Consider the following 20,044-nt stretch of genomic DNA (forward strand, 5'->3'; position numbering starts at 1 on the left):
GTTCAATTTGACCTAATTTCTTCTCTTATCTAATATTATGCTAGACAAGTAGGGAGCAAAATCAGTCTTAAAAAGGACCTGAGACTTGCTTACTGAATTGTGACTAAAGATCTGAAATGTGCCATAAAATATAGCTTCAGGGAATGACATGGAAACTGGAGAGAAGCTGGCTTATGATTTGGCAGGCAGGAGAAGCAGGATGGAGAAAACTGGAGGGAGGTTTTTTTTTTAATATTTATTTATTATTTTATTTTATTTTGGCTGTGCCAGATCTTAGTTGTGGCATGCGGACCCTTAGTTGCAGCATGAGGACCCTTAGTTGCAGCATGTGGGATCTAGTTCCCCAACCAGGGATCAAACCTGGGCCCTCTGCGTTGGGAGTGCAAGAGTCTTAACCACTGGAGCACCAGGGAAGTCCCTGGAGGAAGTTCATACAGGCTGTCCCTAAGTCAATGGGAACATTGCAGGGAAAACTTGGAATTTTTTTTTTTCAGTATACAAACGTTTTTATTATCAAATTCTCCAAATTAATCCATCAAAATTATTTTTTCCATTGCCCCATCCCACCTTTGTTCAATTGTTGTCTTTTTTTTGATGATTATTTTTTTTAATATGCCTCAGTTTACCTTTTTAAAAAAATTTTTATTGGAATATAGTTGATATACAATGTTGTGTTAGTTTCAGGTGTACAGCAAAGTGAATCTGCTATACATATACATATATCCACTCATTCTTTTTTTTTTTTTTTTAGATTCTTTTCCCATAGAGGTCATTGCAGAGTACTGAGTAGAGTTCCCTGTGCTATACAGCAGTACTTATTAGTTATCTATTTTATATATAGTAGTGTGTATATGTCAGTCCCAATCTTAGAATATAGAATTCTTTAACCACTGTACTTCTTCAGCCATGATTGGGGAAGAAAATTGAAAAATTCCCATGAAACGTCCTTATTTGAATGGCACAAATCATACCTAATGAGTTGTAATAAATTCCAGATACTGAGTAGTGATCATTAAAATTATAGCCTCTTAAAATGAGGAAAACTTGTTTCAGGACTTCCATAAACAGCTGAAGTTTTTATAGGAATCTCTACTGTGATGACGATGATAATGATGATTATAGTGACAGTGATAGATTTTGTGTGGCCTGATTGCCAACAGCTCACAACTCCATGCCAACCTGGGGAGGATCTGAGGGGGCTAAGGATTTTTCTCGCTTATTTGTTTGAGGTTTATGGAGAATTTACTTGAAGGAAGAGAAATCATTATAAATTCTACTATTTATAAATTCTCATTATTCTTGCCTTTCGGGGTCATTATCTTTGGAAATCAAATTGCATTCAAAGAATTACTGAGCTCAGAAATGCTAGTAAGCATGCTAGGAAACATGTTCCAAAGTCAGTTACCTAGAAGAATAAGAACAATATGCTTCCTGAAAAGATCAAAGAAAATGAAATTTGGGGATCAAAGGTAAATCTATGTGATGTGCTGAATTCCGCATTACACAGATCGTATGGCGACAGATCCCCAGTATTCTAGGTCACCACCTCTGCTTCTCCATAGGCACTGGCTGGATTCAAACAGTTGGTAGATAACGCACTGGGCTTAGGTACTGTTTACACATGAAGACTCCTTTGCGGTTTCAGGCTGTCGCCTCTCTTTGCGTCACTGTTTATGGTGCTATGTCTTTGCTTTTGTTTATGCTCTGTGCTTTACCCCTCCCCACACCATCCAATTGATGGGCTCTTTGCTCTGTTTCTTTGGTCCACGCTACCTAACGTGCAGGGCTAATAAGGAGGTTTGGTCTTCCTGTTTCTCTCGCTCGTACACCTCAGAAGGCTTCTCTGGTCCTTGGACTTTCTCCCTGACCTCTCCTGGCTAGGCAGAAGTTCCGGAGCATCCTGGACTTCATGTTGTCACGTACTCAGCAGGCTGAGGTCCCCCTTTGCTGGTACCCAGACAGAGTGGGGAGGCACCAAACTTCCTGCTGTTCTGTTCAGTCTCCCAAAGACAAGCACACGGACTGTTTAAGTATATGCAACTATATTTCATCCTAAATTGTCAGGGCAACTTTCTAAAGGTTATAATAAAGGAGAAAAGAGATTAAAGTTGTGGCTCACTTGATGAGCTTCAAAAAGAACAAATTCCTAAAGACTGAGACACATGCAAGGAGGGGACCCTGTAGATAACTTTCCCACCGTTTTCTAACTTGACCTTGGATTCTGGCACCCTTCCCCCAACTTCTGTCACCTTCTTTGTTTTCTCCATCCTATAACCTCTGTTCTCTTCTCCGTGAAACACCACCCATGAGAAGCTTCTCCATGAGAAGAACTCCTGGGTTGGAAGTGGGCAGTCTCAGGCAGCATCCTAGGCTTCAGTGGCGGTGGAGGGGGAACAATGATGGTTGCAGCCACTCAAGCTTGCTGGCAACAGCGGCAAGGATTAACTTCTGTCCCATGAGTGTCCCAGGATCCTCCAATTTCTTTCCTCTTTATAGTTCTGCCAGAGTGAGCTGTGGGCCTGCTGGTTCTTTGTCAAAGGGGTATGTCACGGGCAAATGCAGAATAAGGCCCAGAGAGGTTTAGTAACTTGCCTGAGGTCACATGGCTAATAAATGACTGTGCCATACGCTGACTCAGGAGAAGGCTCCAGAGCCCATGGCCCCCCCTTTACTTCGTACCAGCTGCTTGTCGCTGTACCAACGTGTCACTGGTTCATGAATCACCTTAGGAATAATTCACTTAGGGTAGAATTTTCTTCTGTTTTGATAGAGGAAAGGTTTGTGGGCAAAATGGTGGTAACAAACTAGTGTTATCTTACATTATCACATGAGACTACACAAATGATATACTAAAACCATCAACATAACATAGCATTAGTCCAGTGAAAAGAAGCAGTTTGTATTTATTTCCTAAATTTTTGTTTTCACTATGTTTGGATTGATTTATTTTTTTTAGAAAAAGTAAATTTGTCTCATTTTCTTGGACTTACCTATCAACCAAAGTTAACTAGTTAAGTATAATAAACAATTGTGAATAAATGTTGGCATTCTTCAGGGTCCTTAGGTTATCTATACCCAAATTTCTATAGCAAGTAGTTCCAACACACCCAGAAGATAATGCACAGGAGAAATGGCATATTTCCAAGGAGGAACCAGGGCCTTTTGGCCTTCCCACAGTCTATACTGACAGCTTCTCCCAGGAGTCAGGATTTCGTGTGCCTGCTGACCTCTTTGTACAGATATATTAACTGGTCACTCAGCGTTTTGTAGGAAGCATGTTTCCTGGTCTAAAACCTAGAGTTCTTATTGAGGAGGGTAAATTATTAGTCTTCCCATGATTAGCACACACCTGCCGCACTATAGGAGTTCTCAATATTTTATTTTTTATGCATGTCTTCTGGCTTGAGAGTGTGTGTGTGTGTGTGTGTGTGCATGTGTGTGTGTATGTGAGACAAAGAGAGAGAATATGTGTGAGAGTGTGAGCATGTGTGACTATATGATGGGTATGTGAGTGTGTCTTTAAGTGTAAGGGTGTGGGTATATGAGTGTGTATGTGTAAATGTATATGTCTGTGTGTGTATCAGCCTGAATCAACATAATCTAGCCATACCTAGACCACTCTCTCAAGGACCTGAGATAAATATAGTTAGAAGATGCTGAAATATTTTTCATAAAAGTTTAAGTCCTTTTTAGTATCTTTTTATAAGTTGAGGAAATGAAACTCTACTGGGAAAACATCACAGAATTGGACAGCTTCTCCCACATGTAACCAATTGTCCCGTGATGTTGTAGCTCAAAGAAGCCGTGTATTTAATGCCTGTCACGGGCCAGGCAGTGGGTATAGAATGATGAATAAGACATGGTTCCTGCCTATGAGAACTACAGTCTACTGGGGGCAACAGATACATGAATAAATAATTATAATACGATGCCATAAGTGAAATGATATCAGTGTAATCAAGAGATTATGAGATCACAGAGGAACCACTCCTAACCTCTCCTAAGAATGAAGGCTATGTCTCTGGAACTTCCTAAACAAGCTTTATGCCAGAGTTGTTTTAATGGAGAAGTGGTAAATTTCCATGGACGTTTAGTCCTCTTTGGAGCTTTGCTCTTAACAATATAATTTGGAAGAATGAGCATTACCAGCTTCTTTTTCAGCTGCCATGTGCTGAAGAGTTTATCCCACTTTTTCCCTGCATTCCAATCTTGCTATCTTTGGATGTTACAACCATATAGCTAAGACTTTCAATATATGTGGCATGATAGTGCCCCTTTTTTTAAAAAAAAATCAGCTTTGAAAATGAGAATCCTTAGTAAATACAAATAAGGTCATCTTTATAATGCAAGTCAAGATTCTTCCTCTATGATTAAGATTGAGAAAGTTGCTAAGTGACTTGTCCAAGGCCACACAGTAGGTGGGTGGCCAAGCCAGCTTTAGAAATGAGGAATTCCTAATTCCTGGTGGGGTATGTTACCAGGCCACAAATGAGTAGAAGAGCTAAGTGATATTTATGGCTGTTGCTGAGGGAAACCTCAGGAGGGCTGGATGAGCATTCAAAAGAGTGGATGTTTCTCTGTACTTATTTATACCTCCTAGGATTGAAAATTGGGATGGCTATTCCACAATAACCATCCACCGCCTTCGCTTTTGCAAAAAGCAGTTTTTCCAACGTCACTAAACATCTCTGTGAAAACCAGGTCAGAAAGTTCTGTAGTGTGTGACATTCTCAAAACTTCAGGAAATGTTTAGGTTATTTCCAGCTTGTAATTATAGCAGAAGAGTCTGTCTGGGGAGATCTGAAACAGTAACTCAGAAAGAGCCCAAGGTTTGAGATGAGATCCGGGTTTGTGTTCTGACTCAGATGCTCAGGAACCGTGCGTGTCACATACCTTCCAAAGAGCCTCAGTTTCTTCTTCTGTAAAATGTAGGGCTTAGACCACAAAGTGTCCGATTTCAGTGCTATAAATTCTTTGCTTTCTTTTATTGGATCACTGCTGATCACTTCTAGACAAGTGGTAAATGGCTCCCCCTAGCCTGGACACAACCAATAGACCTTGCTTGTGTCAATGTTATAATGTTAATTTAGAAAGCTATCCTCTGCTACTTTTTGATTAGAAATAACTTGTGTCTGTGACTACTCTTACTATTAGGAAGTGATTCCTTAAATTGTAAGCACATATTATAGTCGTAACGAGTGTGCTTAATGTTAATTCTTCTTTATAGTACTTTTATGTTGTGCTTTGGCCGGGATGCACTAATTCAGGGTGTATAGTATAAGTAGAAATTAAGATAGAGTCATTGACTTCCCCAGGGAAGTACTTGTCAAGTGGAATAAAAAATAAAATAATTACAAGGCCTGCCCCACACCACACAATGATGGAGAATAAAACGGATAACTTTAAAATACACTATCCAGTTTTCAATGTTTAAGCCAGAAATTGTGACAAAGTGGCACCTAGTAAGATAAAGTTGCTCTGTATCACAGGTACAATAAAAAGTTACAGCGTCAACTGATCTTTCACTGTTCTTATTTTAAGAGAATGGCCGAGGACGAACCAGGCACTGTGTAAACCTACCTCTTTGCTATCCCATTTAATCCTTACAACACTGTTGAGGGGTACAGGTTCCCTCCTTTGACGCTTAAAACAATGCTGAGAGGTATATATAATTGTACCCACTCAACAGAGAGGAGGCTGAGACACAGGGAGGCTAAGAGATTTACCCAGGATCCTACAGTTCGTAGGTAATAAAGAAAGAATCCAAACTTTGGTCTGACTTCAAAGCTCTGGCCCCTTCTAGTAACTTCCTTGCCTCACTGCAAGTCCCCTGCCCATCAATTTTAGGAGGCTGTGGTGAATGTGAATTAAAATCCAGATTTGGTTATTTGAGCTCATCTTCTCCTCCTGTTTTGAAGCCTGCCTTTTCTGCTGCTTCTTGGGTCAAGGCTCAGTGTCGCTCAGATTGCTAGGCTGCGAAAGGACCACCCCTGATATGTTGACAAGAAATAAGCTTCTAATCTGCAACACTTCTTTATATGGCCTGTCAGCTCAGAGCTCCTACCAAAGAAGTATTTCACAACAGGCCTGGCCACCTTATCACATTCCAAGCAGAGTTCAGCCTTCGTGGGCTGCCGTCTTCGGAAACCCTCACGGTGACAAGTTATTTGCTCTTTGTTTTCATGCCACCAGTGCTTCGTCCATGGCCCCTTTTTTCTCTCTGCTTCAAAGAAGTCATATTATCTTCTGTCATATACCAGAGGTCATTTTGCTTTGGGTTGCAATACAAAATAAGTTACAATAGACAGCAGCTTATAGATCTAGTGGGCACAGACAACACGGATAGCAAACTTCGTCATTTTCCGTGGCATGCCATTGGGCCAACTATGAAAACAATTTTTCATTTGCTTTCTGTCCAAAGACTGTTTTGTGAAATTTGGGTGAATTTTGCCTCTCAGCTTGAATGAAAGGCCAACGGTTTTGTTCTTCCTTCTGTCTTGTGGAGGAGCGCTGTTTCTCCTATAAGCCATCCAGGGTGTGCCTGAAAAAGATTAAGATGGTCTGCAGGGGTGGGAGACATTTCATCAGAATTTATTACTGTTCAAAGCCTCTATAAAGGCTCTCATTCAACCCTGGCCTTTGTATTTCCACCCATGAAAATTGTTCATACCATGACCAATCTGATACATTGTCAGTGTTCTTCATGGAATATTGCAAATGAGACCACAGTGAACCAACTCCACCCTGGGAGGAAAAGGGGAAGATACTGGGACAGTCAAAGAAAACTAAAGTTTTCTTTAATACTTTGCAGCATTTTCCATCCAGGTCATAGCTCCCTTAGGCAAGAACTGATGGAAACTATGTTTGGACAGTTGTAAGAAGACTTTGGATAGATGCTCCCCTACCATGTGGATTTTAAATTAGACCCCAGGAAAGAGTGTCTAAAATATATAGTCTTTGTCTCCATTGAAAACCCAACACCTGCCAATTGTAAGAGCCAATCTAATTTGTTATATTTGCATTTTCTTTTATTGAGCGAGCAAAAAATCTTTTCTTAGCATTCACCAGAGCAGTGTTCTAGGGAAAGACAATTGTATACACTAGCTCTCCCTTTATAATTCTTTGACTTAAACCATCTCAGTGTGCGTTAAACCTACACACATATCTCACAATTACAGCCAATAGTATTCATATCAGCTCCAAAGACAGAAGGGAAGAGGCAGGAGGAAAAAACTGTTCTTAAAAATGGATAATAAATCTAAAGAACTAGTCGTACCTTAGTCTTAAAACACAACCTCTTCAGCGTTAAATGGACACAAACTTAAAGGTGAGAATCTGCAGTTGAGTCCTGTGTAGACCAGCACTTGTGCTATGGAGTCACTTTCTGTAAGTATACCGAGGCCACAATTCTCTGGACTTAAACGCTGACAACTAAAACCCGGAAAAAAGTTTCAATTTAAAAGCACGCGCTGTACACAGGGAGATCAGCTCGGTGCTTTGTGTCCACCTAATGGGATGGGATAGGGAGGATGGGAGGGAGACGCAAGAGAGAGGGAATATGGGGATATATGTATACGTATAGCTGATTCACTTTGTTATACAGCAGAAACTAACACACCACTGTAAAGCAATTATACTTCAATAAAGATGTTAAAAAATGCAAAAAAATAAAGAAGGTAAAATAAGAGCCCGCGCTGTAAATCATGACCAGGACCGGGCATGAGGGGGCAGGGAGAAGACAGGCAGGATTTGCTTCAAGTTTTGCAAATATCCCCCTTACCCGGAGGGTCCGAAGAATGCGCCCTTCCACCTTGCGGCTTGTGCCCTGACCCCATGCTTATAAGATCCTTTGGGGATCACTTTGGATCGTGCCTCCCAGCACCCTAAGAGAAATGTGTTTCTATTATCTCACTTGCACTGGGAGTTGGTTAGTAATTTACGTTCCTTCCGATAAAGGGCTTTGGTAGCTTTTAGTGATTAACTTTGTAAAAACCTTCCCTGCCCCTCACCACCTCCGATCGGCTTGCTAACTCTTACCCACTGAAAAAAAATACCCCAAACAGTCTGAGTTACCCTAACCGCTCCCTTTCCTGTCATAACAGCACTTGTGTTCTTGCATCCAGGGGAGTCTATGGGCTTCACTGGGCCTGGGCTGGGCCCTTTTTGACGTTTTTTACTCAGTGCCTAGTACAGTGTCTGACACAGAATAGCTTGAAAGGAATGCAAAATTCTCCAACTTTTGCTATGAATTACCGAACTGCTTTCTGACAAGGTAATCAAGAGTGGCAACAAAACTTCATATTATCTTCAGAAGAAACCCCAAACTTGCTCATATAAAGGGGTAGGAGAAAAATGACATCTTATTATTTCTATATACTAGGGTTGCATTTTTTTAAACATATTTATTGGCAATCTTCTCTTCTTTTTTTGTGAATTTTCTATCCTTGCCCTTAGTTCCTTTTTCTAGTGGGTTGTCTGTCCTTTTGATTGATAAGAACTCTTCATGCACTAAGAATATTAAACATTATAGCATGAAATATTGCAAATATATCTTCCACTTTGTTTTTTGTTTGTTTTTGTCCTGTTTTGTTTTGTTTTTGCTACTTGACTATCAGATAGTTGTTCACACTAAATGATTAGATGATAACTTGTAACCACGTCTCTTGCTTCTTGGAAAATGGTCCATATGGCTGCCCCTCAGCCTCAGTGAATTAGATGGATCTAATCCTACTGGTGTGGTAAGCAGCAATTATAGTATCATATAACTCAAAATTTCAAAGTGAAAGCTTGCATTCTTTCCCTATCCTTAGTATGTTTTGCAATATATCTTCCATTCATAAAAATACTTTACTTAAATGTGTCTTAATGGAGAAAACACTCAAAAAATTATGGCTTATAACTAATATAAAATTAAATATATAATATATGTAACATGTATTATATTATAATAATTATTATTTTCCTGACATTAATATCACCAGTTTACATAAAACAAATCTACCTTGATTTTAGGAAGCAAATTTCTCCATGTTCAACATTTTAAAGGCCTTTTAAATTGAGTTAACATCAGAAGCCATGCGTTATACATAATGAAAACGTATTTCTCCTGACTCAGCTGCCACATCGAGTGTCTCAGGTGTCTAGAACTATCTGACAACCTCCTGAATGTTATTTACTTTGGCCAACTTAGTGGTAGAAGTCATGAATGTCAAACGCTGAAAATGATTCTGTCAAAACTTCATTCATAGAATTCTAGGCAGAGAATGATGCTTTCCTCTAGGTTATTTCTCAAATGGAAAGGAAAATGTCTATATCTAATATTTATTTCCATAATCTATAATTTTTAGTAGCAGTGTATAGGTTAACTCTGTGGGCCCTTTCATTGTTAATACTGATGATGAATCCAGTATTATTCCTGTATAAGGAGGCTTTTTATCTTCAACTTTGATATAATAAATTTAGACCTTCAATATTGTTGTTCATGAATCTTAACATATATTCAACTAGTACATCAGAATTATAATTACAAGAGGGTGTGATGCTGGCCTCTTTTCAACTGAGATAGTTACTCTTATGAGATACAAAATATTTGTAGTGTTCTCCTCAAGTTCTCTTTTAGATATCATTATCTTTATAACATTTGTAGAAGAAAACACATTTATTTTTATTTTTAAATTTTTTAATTGAAGTATAGTTGGTTTACAATGTCATGTTAGTTTTAGGTGTATAGCAAAGTGATTCAGTTTTATATATATATATATATATATATATATTTATTCTTTTCCATTATAACTTATTAAAAGATATTGAGTACAGTTCCCTGTGCTATACAGTAGGTCCTTGTTGTTTATCTATTTTATATATACTTTATATATTTTTTTATATATATTATATATCTTATATATATTATATATATATTATTTTATATATAGTAGTGTGTATCTACTGTTAATCCCAAACTCCTAATATATCCCTCCCCCAATTTTCCCCTTTGGTAACCTTAAGTTCGTTTTCAATGTCTGAGTCTATTTCTGTGTTGTAAATAAGAACACATTTCTTTATTGTTTTTAACCAAATTGAATCTGGAATGGTATCCTTCTACTAGGGTCAGAAGAAAATCAACTCTCACACATTTTAGTTAGTCCGCCTGAAGTATCTTGGTAGAGGAACTAAGATAGATGTTATACTGTCTGGATACCTGGGAAAGGCTCTTGATTTCAGTGGACTGGAACTGAAAGCCCTTTGCACATGGCTGGCTGGCGTGATCCATCAAAGTCATGTGGCCTCTTGACTTGAAGTTGAGCTCAGGCCCTGAGATTCATAACCTGAACATTTAGGGATGTGATATTCCTTCTTTAAAAGCAGCACAAGATGCAAGTGGTGAAGTTTAGGAGCCGAGGGAAGTGATTGTATATGGGGTGAGCCTTTTTGAGGAGATGCTCTTCTTATCTTGGTCATCTTTTTGCTGCCCTCAGCATGTAGCACAGTGTCTCTTACACAACAGGCACCCAATAAATGTGTGAAATGAAGGAATGGAGTAGCAGCAAGTTAATCATACTGGACAGACAGTGTTGAGCTATGCAGTACACCAGAACACATGAAAGAGTTGATTTAAATTTTCTTTTCCATGAAGACGTAGGTGTCAGGCATTCCATTATGGCCACAGCATGCTCAGGAATAAGTAAGGAGAGAGAATAAGTTAGCTAGATTTAAATGTTGATGAGGCTTGGTTCCATCCAGTTAAAATGACTTCCATTACTTATTCATTTTCTCAATTGTTTAAAAGCTTTTAATAAAATCTTCTCTGGGGCTTCCCTGGTGGCGCAGTGGTTGAGAGTCCACCTGCCGATGCAGGGGACATGGGTTCGTGCCCCAGTCCGGGAAGATCCCACATGCCGCGGTGCGCCTGGGCCCATGAGCCATGGCCGCTGAGCCTGTGCGTCCGGAGCCTGTGCTCCGCAACGGGAGAGGCCACAACAGTGAGAGGTCCACGTACCACATCTCTGTTTCAGCCCCCAAAGATTGTTAGAAATAAGAAATTTAATTTATTTCTGGACCTTGCAAGAGGATGCCTTTTATGATTTTGTAATGGGGAGTGGCCAGAAGTTATGCTCCAATACCTTAAAAATTACAAGAGAAAACAATTAAAATGCATGAAAATATACATTTAGAATCATTTTTATCCACTCTAGTTTTTTTCTTGATTAAATAAAATTATTTAAATACTTCTTAGGGTTAGGATGACTCTAAGAAATGTGTTTCACGTAATCTCCTTACCTATTTTTTAGTAAATCACTAAGACTTGTAAATTATCTAAGTTTCTTAAAGGGCAGAGATAATTTCAGAAGTCATCTAATAATAATTCTAAATTGAAAGCAATTAACATAATTAACAGCATATCCTATAAATGAGGCAATTAAATGCAAAAATAATTTAATAAATTTGCAGACAACTGAAATTCAGTTTTGAAAACTTAGATTGATGATATGTGATGTTAATTAGAGCACTGTGAGCCTCAGCATGTGCTAAGGCATAGAGATGTTAACCACGTATATTTGTAGAGCCCACAGCATGTTGAAGTGTTATTACCAGAGAAAATTACCTATAGTCAGGCTGTGTTCTAAGAAGCTATACAGGGTAGCATTAATGACATTAGAAAGTTGTATCAAATTCTAGCATCTAGCTCTTAGACTGGCAGGCTTTGACAGTTGATTTTATGTACACTTGGAGAGCTGACCCCCCTCTTTAGAGAAGATTCATTTTAAAACCAGGAGGCTATTTAATTAATTGGCAGTGACAGTGATAGTCCTAGGAATCACAGTACTCTTAGTCCATTTTCTTTCTGTGGTCAAATTTTATTAGAAACCAAATTATAACCCCAAACCACTTTTACTTTGAGAAATTACTCTTACATGGATCAGAAATACTATAAATCAGACCAGAATTTCTGGTAATGTGGCAGATTGCGCTGGCATGAACACTCCCTCTCATTCCATTTATTTGATAAAATAAAACCAAGCAACAACAACAAAGGTAAAACCCAGCGCAAGAGAAATCCTCAGAGGCCAGAAATAAATAAGGAATTCAATGCCAGAACAGAAAACATGGGAGTGGACACTGTGAAGATCCAAGGCATTCTGCTGAAATATTTCTGTAAAAACTGGTCTGGGACAAATGGGGTCCAGCAGATAACAAAGACAAAACTACTCCACAAGAACACTTCCACAACCCTTGGTGCACAGGACTCCCACCTGAATACAGGAACAACCTCTACTGAAGATAAATTCACAATAAAAAGTCACAAAGTACTTGAGGAAACAAACTTCTATGAAAAAGAGTTAATGAGAAAATATAAAGACACCACAAAATTATTGAATTTAAAATAATTAAAGAGATAACATAAAGAATGGAAGAAAGATAAGAGCTATTGCATAGATACTGATTGGCAAAAAGTAAATGGTTGGAAAATGCCAAGCATTTGTGAGGACAGCAAATACTAGGAACTTTCATACTCTGCTGCTGAGAGTTTAAAACTGTATAGCTACTTTGGAAACGATTCAGTACCACCTAATCAAGTTTACAGATACATACCTGCATCTCAGGAATCAATGTCCAGGGAGGTGTTCTACATTAACTCTTACGTTTGTTTAGTAGTAGGCAAATATAAGAATGCATATAGGAGTATTGTTCATCAGAACACTCCAAATACCTATTAAGAACAGAGTGATCATGGGTTTCCCTGGTGGCGCAGTGGTTGAGAGTCCGCCTGCCGATGCAGGGGACACGGGTTCGTGCCCCGGTCCGGGAAGATCCCACATGCCGCGGAGCGGCTGGGCCCGTGAGCCATGGCCGCTGAGCCTGCGTGTCCGGAACCTGTGCTCCACAACGGGAGAGACCACAACAGTGAGAAGCCCGCGTACCGCAACAAACAAACAACAACAACAACAAAAGAATAGAGTGATCAAATAAACTGTGAAAATACAATGGAAAACTCAACAGCAATAAAAATGAAGGAGCAATGTATATGAACTTTAGAAACATAACTGAGGGGGAAATAAGCAAGTCAAAGAAGAATACATAAAGATTCTGCATGTATGTTTTAAAATGGACAAAACAACAACATATTTGCACCTCATGTGCAAATTCTTGCTAAAATGCTTGGCTGAGCTTAGCAATGGTCCCCAAGTACAGACAACAGAACACAGTAGTTATTCCAGGACTCAAGAAGTTCAAGATCAAGGGCAACCAGAGTAGAATGACTAAAGCCACACTTGTAGATATCACCATTTGTTCAAGATATTAGGGGAATTCTAGAACTGATGTTGGAAGTAAATGTCCACTAACCAATACACATAGCATCAGCAGATATTAGTTAAACTTTGGCTTTTCTGCTACTCATTCTTTCAAACAAAAGCAAAATCCAACCTACAGTCTGAGCAATTTCACACTGTTTGGTTAATGTGAAATGTGCAGTTAAAACAGTAACATTAAGCTGTTGGATGAAAATTCTGATCAATGTAAAAAACAAAGTCTATTTATTGTTCTTGTTTTATAAGCTGACTTAATGATAGTATTTTCAGATTTTGCATTTTTTTTTGTCTTAACAATAAGGTAAACTTTTACTAATCATTTGGTATGTTTGTGTCTGTTTTGATTTAGAAATTTAGCTTATGGAATGAATGGAATTCCAAGAGTCTGTCAATCTATCACTAATATTGATTTCTTTCTTTTTGCCTAACATGAAGCAAGACTCACACTTTTGAAACAATAAGAGGCAATCATCACATTTCCTCATTTCTAAGACACTATTGAAGTATAAAGTGTGACACTGACTTAATGATAGCTTTCTAAAAATAACAGCATTTTCACGTTAAAGTTTTCATCTATTTTAAGAAGTATCCCCGTTTCAGAAACATTCAATGTGAAAAAAGTGTGCATTTTAATGATTTTCCAGACCCATTTTGCCCACCCCCTCACCCCCTACCTCTGGCAACCAAAAATATGCATCTTAGAATTGAGCTCTATCAGTTTTTGACCATGCATTTTGATGTTCTCTTGTTTAGTACGTACTGATTTAGGATCCTCTCTTCCTGGTGGATTGATTCTTTTATCATTATGTGATGTCTCTCTTTGTCTATAGTAATTTTCTTTGCTCTGCAGTCTATTGATTTTAATAGAGCCACTTCTATTTAACATTTTCTAAATTACTGTTTTCATAGCACTTTTTTCCCATTTTTTTACTTCCAACGTCTCTATGTTGTTGAATTTGAAGTGAGTTTCTTGTAAGCAGTATATATTTTCATCATTTTATTTAATCCTCTTGACAATCTCTGTCCATTGATTGATATATTTAGACTATTTACATTTAAGGTAATTATTGATATGGTAACACTTAAGTAGGGCATTTTACTATTTGTTCCTCTTTGTTTTTTATGGTTTTTGTTCCTTCTCTTTCTCTTTTCTTGCTCTCCCATGAGTTATTTGAACAATTTTTAAAATCCATTTTTATTTACTTGTGTTTTTGTGTGTTATCTCTTTGTATAGTTTTCATAGTGGCTACTCTAGGTGTTAAAATATACACATGTGACTTATAGTCTACTGGTATCAACATATAACTAGTTCAAGGGAAGTGTGGAAACCTCACTTTTATTTAACCTCACATCACTTTATCTTCCTCACTTTTAAATATCATTGTCTTAAGTATGAGACGGTGCTATAATTTTTTATTGAAATATCAGCTGTGTTTTATAAAATTTATGAGGAAAAGCATAGTCTGTTGTAAACTGATTTCTGCTCTTTCCATTGTTCCTTCTTTCCTGATGTTCGAAGAGCCTTTCTTTTATCATTTCCTTTTTGTCTGAAGAAAATCCTTTAACCAATCTTTAATGGTAGGTTGGCTGGCAGTAAATTCCTTTAGTTTTCCTTGGTATGAGAATGTACATATTTCTCTATTCTGAAGGGTAGTTTCACTGGATACAGTTTTTAGGTGGACAGTTTTTCCTTTCAGCTCTTGAAAAATATTCTGCCACTTCTTTTTGGCTTCCATAGTTTCAGATGAGAAATCTGCTGTCATTTAAGTTATTGTTCCCCTGTAGGTAATCTGTTGTTTCTCTGGATGTTTTAAAGATTTTTTATTTGTCTTCAGTTTTCAAAAGTTTAACTATGAAATGTTGGCATGGATTTCTTTAGGTTTATCCTGTTTGGGGTTTACTCAGTTTCTTGGATCTGTAAGTCTGTGTCTTTTGTAAATTGGGGGAGTTTTCAGTATTATCTCTTTAAATACTCTTTTGCACCACTCTTTTGTTATTGTCTCACAGGTCCCTAAGTCTCTGTATATATATTTTTTCAGTCTGTTTTCTCTGTGTTGGTCAGATTTGGTGAATTCTACAGTTTTGCCTTCAAATTTACTGACCTTCTGTTATCTCCATTCTACTATTTAGTCCATCCAGTGAGATTTTTACTTCTATTATTGTATGTTTTCCGTTCTATAATTTCTACTTGGTTTTCTTAATATAACTTTCTTTGCTGAGATTTTTCTATTTTTTCCTTTGTTTCAAGAGAATTTGTAATTGATTGCTGAAGCATTTTTATGATTACTACTTTTAAATCTTTGTCAAGTAATTCCAACATGTGACTCTTCTCAATGTTGGTGTCAGTAGATTGTCATTTCCCATTGAGGTTGTGATTTTCTTGGTTCTTGGTATGACATATAATTTTCTACTTTGTCCTCAATATTTTTATCTATTATGTTAGGAGATTCTGGGGTCCATTTAAATCTTTTATTTTGGCTGGCAGTCATGCTGTTTAAAGTTAGCATGTGGGTCTTGCCCTACATTTGTAGGCTTTTATTTCACTGGAAGTTTAATTTTCAGATCCTTTACAATGTTATTTTGGTCTTCTTGGTTTATCTGGGGCCACTGAGGATCCCACTATTTTCTGCTGATGCTATCTGAGGTGGAAGAGGGATTTCTCCAGGCACTGCCTCCAGATGTCTCTCAGTGGGTGAGGGTGTGTTGGGGTCCCCCTATCACTGCCTCCAGGCTACTCTGGTGTCTCTAGGTTGGGGAGGAGGGACTTGGGCCCACAGGGACAAGAAGCTTCCTGGACCGGGCTGTTTTCTGTAGCTGGGTTCCTCTTACTGATTTTTCCCTCCTGTCTTTGTGTCTCTAGGTGGAAAAAGGGAGTCTCAGGTCTTATGGGAGAGGAGAAGGCTTTTCCTCACTGCTTATTGTTTGTGAACCTCTCAGACAATTCCCTTATGGGTTTTGTTGGGCTCACCTGATGTTGTCAGAGGGAGTCTCATTCAGTCCAGAGGAGTAATGAGACTAACTGGGTTACCTTCTGTTGCTAGGTCAGGTATTGGGAAATGATGGTCTGAGTAGCCTTCTTTTGTTGGTTGAGGAGGCATAAGATGTCCTTTTGCTGTGTGATTTTTCCAGTCCTGTGGCTCTAACGAAGTGCTCTTTCTTCCTACCAACTTTCAGAGTCCTTCTTTGGTGTTTCTCATGCCATTTCTGGGTTTAAAGTTGTGCCTAGCCAAGGAGGAATAGGGAAAAATGGATCTCCACTATCTTGTCCAGATCAGAGGTCAACTGTACTCTTTGAAACAAGATACATTTTTTCATTATTAACATTTGACTCTTTCTAGAACCTGCTTACATTACAAAGACTTGAATGTACTTTTTCTTTTCTTAATTTAATGCTATTTTTCATTACATACACAGCTAATTATCTTGGTTTTTCTTATATATAACACTGAATGAGTTTAACGATTGGTCTTGTGAAAGAACAAAATAGATCTGTCCCTGTTTTCAGAAAATAAAAGCATATTCTATCAAAAATCATGGCCTTATGCTAGCCTCAAAATGTGCTTACCTTCAACCATCAAAGTTGATATCAAATCCCTTTGATATTCTGCCTGTGTTTCCTAAACATCTCTGACTCTCTTATGTAAAGTTATCCTTTAGCTCATGATTCAGTGATTCTTTAATAACCTGATACCACAGGTACTTTCAAAGCCACTCACCATAAAAGGAGGAAACAAAAACATCCCTCTTTAGAATTATTTAGTCATTTTACTCCTTTTAACAGTTCCCACATGCAATATCTTATTTAAGCTAAAAGAGAAAACATTGGAATAGAAACACATTTCAGTCAATATTTTCACTTTTTTTTAGCTCAATTTAAAAGATAAAATCACAGTTATAATTGCCATCTGTGTCAGATACTCTCACTGCCTATCAATATTCTCTCCTTTGTTAATTTTAAGAAGTCCAATCTTCAGCTAGGCCCATTGCTGCCCAAGTACACAAATGCATAAGAAATATTTAAAGCATTTGGAGGGTTAAGTAACTGGCTTTGGAGCCTATCTGAAACCTTCATAGAAATTTCCTTATTCTTTTACTTGATTTCTTTGTTACCTTTTCTTATTTTTCTTTGGTATATTTAATATGAACATATTTCATTTTTATCCATCTTTCTACTGTACTGCTCGTGCCTTATAATGTGTGCAGTCTCTTTTGATGATGTAGTTTCTGGTTAAATGCTAGTCTACACTCATCTCCCCTGTTCTTGGAGCATGAGGCTCTGTGGCCACTACAAGTGAGAGGGTCAGAGTGGGCAGTAGAGATGGGAGGAATGAAGTTCGCTTGATGAACTCTGATTTATTCCAGTAAACCCAACAATATTTTTCTCATCAGGACATCAGGGCATGTTAGTTCACTGCAAAGATAGCTCTGTATATTGCTTTATCATGAACATTAGACAATTTCACTAGAAAAATAGGAAATCATGATATAGAGAGGAAATAATTTGGGAAATCATCTAGAGAATGAGGAATCTGGATAGAAAACTCAATATGGATATAAATGGATTAAGAGAATAGAGCGTGTATCCTGGCAAACTGAAAGTAGGTGTGACACCCTGCTATCCTCTGCCAATATTTTACATACCATGAAATTATGTTCTTAACTCTTCTGCCATTTTTGCCTTTGGTTTTCAGTTTTTTAAAATAAGCTCCTCTCACCAACCCTGGAAAGATATCACAACAATTTTTATATGTTCTACACATTTTTTTTTGTACTGAGTAGTAAAACTGTATTTATAACTAACTGTTCTTTTGTGATCTGACCTGTTTAGTTTTGTTGCTGAACGTTGCTCTCCAGGGTAGATATTTCTATAGAAAATGCTCAAAATAAGAGACAATGTATTAAGATTGAATTATGACCTTGCATATATTAAAAACATTGAGTGTCAACATGTATGGGTTATGGTACCAAATTGTTTTAAAATCCATTTATATCATTAAATGTTTCCTTCAAGGGAAGAATTGGTAGTTGATTTGCAGTTACATTAAATAGAGTGGAGTAAAGAGAACCTTTTGTAAGCCAAGTGCATGAATTCAATTCAACAAATGCCACCATCTTCAAATAACACTTTTGAAGTACACAAGTGTTTGAGGTCTGGACTCTGTTTATTAATAGAAAAAAAAAGACATATGTTCGAAAGAAGATGTGAGGTGTTCCTGGGCTTTTGTCATTCGAGTGATATGTGTGTGAGGTGTAAATGAAACTTTATTGATAAAACACTTCTTCATTCATTTACTTCATAGGAGATTTTAGACTCATCTGATCCTTTTCCTACACAAGTCAGAGTACAGTGAGGATCCCAGGCGTGCATGAAAACTCTGTGGCTGGGCCTGCGCCGTGTTCCAGGCGCACTGAACAGCCTGTTTACAATCAGCGGCCATTTGGAAGGCAGAGCAGAGCCTCTCACTATATCTCACAGAATGGCCCCAGTTGCCCCAAGCCAGGCCTGTGTTGCTCACACAGTACCCTCTTTATGAGCCCAGGGACGGAATTTCAATGAAGAGCACTGAGGTATGTTTTTCCAAAAGTGGCATCTGGCTCAAGGATTGGTTACGTGAATGGCCCAGCAGCTGGTTGTACCTGTGGTTTCTGCTAATTAGGCTGAGGTTGTGCTGGCTGCCTCCTTGGGCTTTCAGAATACATCCAACTTTTCGTCATCGTCACAACTCTAAAGATGGCCTAAATGTGTGTGTGGTAAAGTCCAGGGGCCTTTGAACTTGGTATGGATACCTGTCTTACTGTGGACACAGTGGATATTTATTCCCTGGCCTACACTTATCCACTAATGATGGGTCAAGTCATTTGGATTTCAAATACAGTAATAATTAATCCTGAGGAAGTTTAGCCTAAGTACAGGTTTCCTTTCCCTTAGAACCGACTGTTTCTCCCCAAAGCAGGCAAATGTTTTCTTAAAAAATTAAAAATACTTCTATATCCATCTGTCTCTGTCATGTTTCTTCTTTGTGTATTTATCTCTGTGGATACAGAACTGCTCTGGACATTTGAGGGATGTATATGTTTGCGTATGGGTGCGCATATATTTATAAACAGGGCTTTACTATAAGGGGAAAGAAGGATTCCTGGTAGAACTGTGGCCGGAAGGGCCCACTTCCTGCAGTGAAGGCCTCTGGACCACACAGAGAACAGCCCCATCCAGTCCTCCTCTCCACTTGCTCCACCGTTCAGAAGAGAACCAATGCAGAAATTGTCTCTCAAGCAACGTGCAAAATCTCACCAAAGTATAACCTTACCTCCTTTCCCTGTTTCTAGTGGCCTCGGTGCACCCAAGAGCTTGCTGCAGAGCCAGATAAATATTGTCTGGAAGAAAGAGCACAGATCCAGAAGTCCGGAGGCAGGCTTCTATTTCCAGGTCTATCCTCTGACAAAGGCGATGCTTGAGGACAAATCCCTTCAATTTCTCTGCCCCTCATTTTTCCGGTTTATGTAAAACGGCGATAAGTTAGTCAGATGTGTGGATACCTTGTCTCACAGAGTCCCTCTGACTTTACTATGAAACTGTCTCAGGTAAAAATCTGGGAAAAGAATTGAGGAACTGTACGTAATTTTTAAAGTTCTACCCAGAAGAGATTCTTAAATACTTAACATGAAGGGGCCAGTTGTGGTTAGAAGGCTACATCAGATTGGATCAAAATTGGATCAACTTTTGCAAACTTATG

The sequence above is a fragment of the Pseudorca crassidens genome, chromosome 4 (assembly GCF_039906515.1).
Source record: "Pseudorca crassidens isolate mPseCra1 chromosome 4, mPseCra1.hap1, whole genome shotgun sequence".
In the NCBI taxonomy this organism is placed as follows: Eukaryota; Metazoa; Chordata; class Mammalia; order Artiodactyla; family Delphinidae; genus Pseudorca; species Pseudorca crassidens.